Below are 8,036 nucleotides of genomic sequence, written 5' to 3'. Positions count from 1 at the left end.
TATATACATACATACCCGCAAATATAGACATGAATATTGCTTTTCAGGTGTGACCCTATCAGATTATTCAGCCTATTCAGATTATTGCTTTAAAACGGCCCAGGAAGTTTGCAATTATAAACAAAATCCTGAGGAAGAAACTCATGAAGATATGTGTCTGTACGTAATTTCTTGCTCAAATAGTTCATTATATTCATTCAGTAAATGGCGTTAATCATGTTGTGTGGCGTACTAAAGAATCTGACAATTCGCTGCCTTATTTTATCAAATAATCGAGTTTTCTAAGGCCAACATGTTTGGAGAATGAGTTGAGTCAATTTGATGACATCACTGCTCTACTGGTAATTATTTTGTAGACTCGAAAAGATAAAAAGGCAAAGTTGACCTCGGCAGTATTTGGATTGAGAACGTAAATACAATCGAAATGCCGCCAGGCATTTTCCTCGGTGTGCAAACTTTTCTGCCTTTATTCTAGTGTTCAATAATACCGTATAGGCGGCAGAATCTTTAGCATGTCGACACAATACCTAATGACATTTTTATTTCTCCTACGTGTCTGAATTCAAATTCCGAGGTTCAAATTGCCTTTAATCACTCTTGGTCTCAATAAAATAAGTACTAATGGACTTCATGTAGTAGTCTATGCTCCTACAAATTTACTAGCCTGGTGGCAAGATTGGAAACCAATATCCACGGACAACATCTTATGTTGGTTATTGCCAATTAAAACTATACTGCATAAAGACTGATGATTTCTTTGAATATTTAACTTGCAACAACTCATTCTCTTTATCCAAAAGTCTTCCGTTAAGGAGTATATGTATATATAACTGTAGTTAATGTCTGGTAATTTTTCCAAGATATTTCTTTAAAGATAACGTCACGTTACTATGGTGGTCGTGGGCGTCTATTGGAAGATCATTCTGACAATGATAAAAGTTTATATCGATACAATTAACTCGTACACTGGTAATTTCTATGAAAAAGTAGAGGCCAAAATGTTAGACAATGTTTTATGTATATGATTGCTATACTAGAAATCAACCAAAAATATCTCTGTATGTAATTAACACACTCGAAGAAAAATATGCATTCCCGTAGATATAAATGAAAAGCAATGAAGTTAATGAAGTGTTTACACAATAGAAATCTGTTCATTTATGTTCCAGGCACTACGTTTATTGGACGAAATGTTTGAAGGGTTTAAATATGCAATGTTCTAAACACTTCGACGCCAAATTTGATTCGCATTGCAACAGTAAGTCTCTTTGGTATTTTGTAATATATCCATGTCTTTTGCGTGTTCCAGTGACAGAAGAGCGGGCCGTGCTTGGGAACTGATTCGAAGGGTTTACTCGAACCCCAGTACGTCATTTAAATTTCGTTTCGTTTTACCTGCCTCTATTCCAGAAGCGCTATATTGCAAGGAGTCTAAAAGGATGCCAAGCGGTGATGGGTGACAACCATAACAACAAAAACACGTATTAAACATCCAAACAACATATATGCGGTGGGTTTCCACACAGTCTCCCTTCACTAAACTTTCTTACAAAGAGTTTGTCAGTTCGGATATATAGTAGAAGAAATTGGCCCATGATTCTGTCATGTAGGACTGAAATAGAGACAAGGTAGTTGCCAAAATAGTTTCTTGATCACACAGCAATGTCTGACTCTTTGTTCGTGACGCAAACTCGTTGCATTTGCGTTCAATAATTTCATTTGTTAATTCGTATTGCATTCTACTCCTAACTAAATGAAACGTATCGTCAATACGTGCATTTAAGGTAGCAATCGTGTAATGTATAAAGGTCTCTGAATAAACGGGAATATTCAAATGTGAGATAACTGTCTCACAATACTCATTCCAGATAATTACACTCTAAATTAGAATTGTGTCTTCATGGATTCCCTTCCTTCTGTGGTCGAGAAGGCAACTACCACTCATGCTATTGTTATTGTCAAATACTCTCCCGAAAATTTTGTGATTCTCAATATACATATTGATATATATATAATATTTAATGAAATGTTCATTTCCAGTAAAAAACTACGTGATGCACAGCCCCAGAAAATAATATCACAAAGGTACGTAATATAGTTCAGATTATTTTGCTTCATCACAAAAGGAACATTGCAAGGAGACTAATACCACATATTTTCTCATGTCAATTCGTTGCAAAATTTTACTACGATTTATGCTTCTGTGAACGTGAATTCTAAACAGAATCCTGTGCAATATTTCGTTAACCTCTACCGATGTCCTATAATGATTTTGCATACCTCCTGTATTCTTCAATTGCAACAGTTAAACCGTTTCTCAGCAAGAGAGTAGCATATATCGGCAGATAGCAAACACTCGAATTGTTTTCTCGGCTTAAATACTTTTGTCGGCACACCATATACTTTGATATAGTTAATGTAATGTTCTGATAATTATATGACGTAATCACGTTAGTGCTAAGTTTGTAATTACACACTTCTGCTCAATTCAACTCCATACCAATGTTCCAATACAAATATATTTTCCTCTTACAGGACGCTTCCTAGAACTTATTCCAAAGTGAAGCCCTGACATCACTGATTATTTAAATATAACTTCTACAAATAAAGATGTATGCTACCACCACAAGTATCGTTTGTTGTAATTTTGCGGAGAAGGGAATATAAAAATAATACATCATTCCTGTAGCTGTAAACACTTTCCCTTTTACTGACCGGACAGTCACAGTCATTCACTGACCCGGGGCCTATTGAAAGGTCTTTCCAAAAATTGCATGGTTCCAATCGTTACTCATCATGGAGCAATAAATTGGAGTCTTTTGATTTTGGAGAAATCACACATGCTGCAGAAAGGCACAGTATCTATGACCAGGACAGCGACTTTTTTATGTATATATTTATCACCCAAATTATTGTTCTGTTCGCCTAATTTGGTCCCCACATCCATGAACAAGGCTTTGTGCTCAATTCAGTCAGCTAAGTGCATCTCTTGCAAACTGTTTTTGATTGTTGGTTAGAGAGACTATGGTTAAATATTTCGATTTAACAACTGCACGGTTTCATTTCTGTTCCTCTGTACTACACACTGGGTGAGAGACTTCTACCATAGAATTGAACAAAAAATGTCTTATGGGCTTCTGTAAAAGAAGGAAATTTTATGCCTGTACCTATTCACATAGTGTATAACGTATGCAGTGTGCCTTTGTTTGTCCTTCCACCGTTCGCCACACGGCAACGATTTATTTTCTCATCGAAAGAGAGTGTTTTGACAAAAGAATCCATCAGCTTCAATTGGGGGGATTTTGAGTCCTGAAATTGGGGCTGGTGAAGCCGTAGAAATTCTACGACAACCACCTTCTGACTCCTTCTTATAAGACTGTTTAAGGCCCCGAATCCATCATAAATTCCCTTTTATATTTGGAAGTAAAGGATTTGTATGCAGAATAAAATTTTGTTCATCCTATCTACGTGTCTCACCCAACGGAAATGCCTGTCAATGAGGATTTCCATCATTGAAGGAAGACAAGCAGACCATAGGATCTCTTTACTCATGATCTTGTCAAAGAGCTTGATATATATAATTCGTCGCAGCTGTTTCATTATATACATGTAAATTGTCACTTCGAGATTTATTAACTGTCCACATTTCAGAGATGCATGCTAATGGTATAGCGAATTTACAATAATCGAAAAAAGTTATAAGTGCCACTACTAGACGTGTTTCAAAACGTCTGATATAAACCCCTTTAATAGGACCCATATCGAACAACGAGAAGACACAAAATAAATTATTGTCTTACTCTCAATACTTCTCGGCAGGTAATTTTTGCGATATTTTCTTGTCTGTGTACACCGTGAACTATATGTGTTGAAGTCAAGTCATATACACGCATCGGTAAATAATTAATTCGCTGTCGTCTGAAGAAAAACGAGTGGCAATGCTCTTGTTACATTCAACCATCCGGTGGGGGTAGTTTCGGCTCATAGTTTCCTTCTGCCAGTGAATCGCATGTGTTAGTAACACATATATAATATTCCTTTCTACTATAGGCACAAGGCCTGAAATCTGAAGGAGGGAGATAGTCGATTACCACCACACCAGTAATCAACTGGTACTTGATTTATCGACCGCGAAATGATGTAAGACAAAGTCAATCGCGGAGAAATTTGAAATGACAACTTAGCGACAGAAGAAATATCATTAGGCATTTCGCCCGGCATACTAACTATTCTGTCAGCTCGCTGCCCTCAATACATATATAATAAAGATAGGACGATACTCTAATGAGGATAATCAACGACAGATAGATATTCAAGCTGGACGCTGTGAGAACGTACTAACAATGAATAGATATGGTATTATAATAAATGCATAAGTGTGCATAACTGGATACTCAAGATTTTAAGCATCGTAGTTTTTCTTCTTAGCATGCGAAAAATAACGAAATTATTGCTTTATTTACTGTTCAGATACACTTCAGCCTTTCTGTATTATTCCCTCCATCTTCAAAATAAAAATTGCTCCCAATTCGCTTACTCGTTGGTGAAAGCGAAATTTATTCCTTATATTACTATTAACGAAATGTCCAAATGTTTTTAATTGCTTAAATTCTGTAGGTAAACAACGTTCCTCAGATGATATCCATCTTATTAAATGTGACAATATTTTGACTATCCTGATTCATAACAAGATGGATTATGCAACGTGCTCTTCAGATTTTCACGGGAAAATCAATGACCACAGAGGGAAAGACCTTAAAATTTGAGCGGCAGGTCAGTCTCATGAAGTCGCTTATATCAACTGGTGTATAAGTAACTTTTATAAAAAGCAAGAAATCAAACATGTTCACAGTATTTCTTCGAATATGCATCGATATGATTCATTAAAAATGATTTTATTCAAAATAAGATATAACAGACATTTTAGAGAATCTCTATGTAGTTTTGGATATTCTGGGGATTTTCAAGTCCATCCAGAAATATTTAGAGGATAAACATGAAATATGTACTGGAATTTGGGGTTCCACCATGCTACTAAGTGCGAACGTAACCATTTATTTTTGTTTAGTTCTGGTTAAATATTGCACATATGTCCACGCACATATGTCCACGCACATATGTCCACGCACATATGTCCAGGCACATATGTCCACGCACATATACATGTATATTTATATATAATCTATGGATGGCGGAGATGTGTTTCCCGCAAAGGACAATATGCCACAATTTAGTCCTAGAACTATTATTGGTACTAGTTTTTATAGGTGTTGTCCAGCCTTTAATGATTTGTGTGTTTTATATTTCAACGGATCTTCTTCTGGTGTTCTTGTCACTTACGGTTGTATCCATTAGTTATGTTAGATGTGTGTGCGTGCAAGTGTGTGTGTGTGTGTGTGTGTGTGTGTGTATGTGTGTGTGTGTGTGTGCGACTCTCTCTCTCTCTCTCTCTCTCTCTCTCTCTCTCTCTCTCTCTCTCTATCTCTCTCTCTCTCTCTCTTTGTGTTTGTGTTTGTGATATTCTATTGTGGTCAACTTCTTTACTGAACTGCGGCGTACTAATAATTTCATTTTTATTTTCGCCATTTATTTTTTTCTGAGCTATACATTTGGGCTGAAATGCTCAGTGGCCAATAAGTCATATACTAGTTACAAGCATATTTTAGCCTCCACAATTGTTTGGAGGCGACAATACAAGACTAAGAGTTGCACGATACTTTTAGAACTGAAATGTCAGGCTTAAAAACATGTTACTGACATTTATTTACTACAGCGTATTACTCTCATAGTTTAAACATAAAGAGAACGCGAAAATTTCAGTAAGCGTAAATAATAACATGGCTGATGGAACTTTGACAGACGGAAGTATAGTCATATATAACAATGAATGTTTCTAAAAGTACGTTTTGCAGCATTCAACGGAGTCCATGATGTAGATATATATTTTATTCTGAATTTGTGATGGGTCTAATTGCTTGTCATGAACATCACTGACTTGAATAGGATTTCGTTATTTGTGTCGAGCAAAACATAATATTGTAGTTGATATTCAAGTGGAGATTCAAATCTTTTTTTTTTTTTAAATGTCTAGTAGGAATATAGATTTTTTCGTCATAGCACCAGTAGAAACGGAAGTACCATTTCGTGTTTGGCTGTATCAATAGTTCCATTATGAGAAAAACCTAAATTTAAAATGATTTTAATGTGATATTCGCAATGCTAACATAAATCAATGGGCGTTTCTGTAGATCGTGTGTGGCAAATAAAGAAAGAGTTTATGTGTTGATAGTTCAAATTTCGAGTTCAAAATTTACAGTTCGAGTTTGCGTGTGGTTTGATGGTTCTTAAAACAATTTGGTTACGTTCCGTGTGGTTACTGCCATTTGATTCGATCACATTGTTATTAAACTATTGCGCTGTATTCGTGTATCCATAATGACACAACATCTGGTGACGAGGATCGTTCGAAACACATTGGTTATTTGACAGTTTCAGCTTCAAGAGAAGCAACGGGAACAACTACAGGAGTTGCAAACGCAAATGCTACAAGAACAACAATAATAAGACAGCGAAAACAGCGCATTGTGTAGCAGGCGATAAATTACATTTCGGCGAAGTCCAAAATCTAATATCTCGTTTACGCCAGACGGCAAGGCTAACGCAATTTAAGAATATTTACGTATAATTCGAAGGTGAGTGATTGCGACGGAAAAACAGGAAAATTCCTGCACGTAGACATAAATGATGTAATTACCAAATTATAGTTAGGCCCAGGTAGTGACACTCCGATTATAAGTTTGGATACATGAAAAAAAATTGATAAACCGAGTTTGTGTGAGACAGCGAAAACAGCGCATTGTGTAGCGGGCGATAAATTACATTTTATGGGCAAAACAGGGATCGTTGTGCATAATACAATCAGTCTGTGTGACACGGATTGGTTAGAACTTTTCGATTTATGGCACCTCCCTATAAATCTTTACTGAAATAACATAAATGATTCTCCCCTTAGAACCATCTAGAATTCAATCCCAAACAGAGCCATACAGAAAACACGCAAGATTCAGTCCTCTCTGCGACATAGAATGGTTTTTCACTATTCGTATTTTTATTACTGAAAATAGCTACAATGAGTGCACGCTGAAACATGTACTAATTCTGAACAGTAATTCTCACGCTTTTTAAAAAATTAATCAAGCTTCAGGTGCGGCCACATGCATGTCCGTGCGAGTTACAGCATTGTGTTGCATAGGGCGTCCCATCTACGAAACAGATAACGCAATATCTGCAGCATCAATCTGTCATGTGGTCGGCCAACGCAGACACCCATTCTAGCCGGATCCACAATGTGGAGAATATGGCGAGCAGCGTCTACCTAGAACAATCTAGAAGTTGCAGCTTCCCAATCTTGGATACGAAATCTGACGATTGAAAACCCTTTGGCTTTGTGGCTATATACAATATTTTCGTTATTTTTTCGCATATTGTTTTACGAATATCTTTTCGCATATTGTTTTACGAATATTTTTTTAAATACTTCTTTTGCTATATCATACATATAGTACCGTCCAAACAAATAAATTTACACATGATATTAGAAACATTTGTTTCATATTAAAAATATGAAAAATATATATTAATCTTAATCTGGTCTTTCTCAATGCTGCTTACGTGGTAGTCAGCACAGCCAACGACGAATTAAATACTAAAACACATTAATAGTAGTTGAAATCATATTTATTATCTCATTTACATTACGATTACAATTTATTATACTCGATACACATCTGTTACATCAGAGAAATTTACATTGAACTAGGTGACTCAAATTTACACATTCATGCTCTTCAGCTCTAAACGAAGCTGATGTCTACGTTGACATACGTAATCCTTCTCAGTCTTCTCATGACAGGTAAATAGACATGTAAAAATATTTCTTTCTATTTCTCAAAACATTATGCTTTAACCTTAAAGAGTTCGTACACACAGACACAATGACACATACATATAAATACACACACACAGACATGTATATA

The 8,036-nt window shown here is 35.9% G+C and overlaps 1 long non-coding RNA gene across 1 annotated transcript; it reads left to right on the top strand.

Moving 5' to 3' along the window:
- Positions 1-47: 47 nt before the first annotated feature.
- Positions 48-2,629, top strand: LOC128249834 (uncharacterized). The gene is made up of 4 exons (XR_008265958.1): positions 48-159; positions 1,170-1,258; positions 2,041-2,085; positions 2,536-2,629. It is a non-coding gene; the product is annotated as an uncharacterized LOC128249834 (long non-coding RNA).
- The last annotated feature ends 5,407 nt before the right edge of the window (positions 2,630-8,036 follow it).

This window comes from Octopus bimaculoides, chromosome 18 (genome assembly GCF_001194135.2).
Source record: "Octopus bimaculoides isolate UCB-OBI-ISO-001 chromosome 18, ASM119413v2, whole genome shotgun sequence".
Classification (NCBI taxonomy): domain Eukaryota; kingdom Metazoa; phylum Mollusca; class Cephalopoda; order Octopoda; family Octopodidae; genus Octopus; species Octopus bimaculoides.
This window is presented reverse-complemented; position numbering and strand designations above follow the sequence as displayed.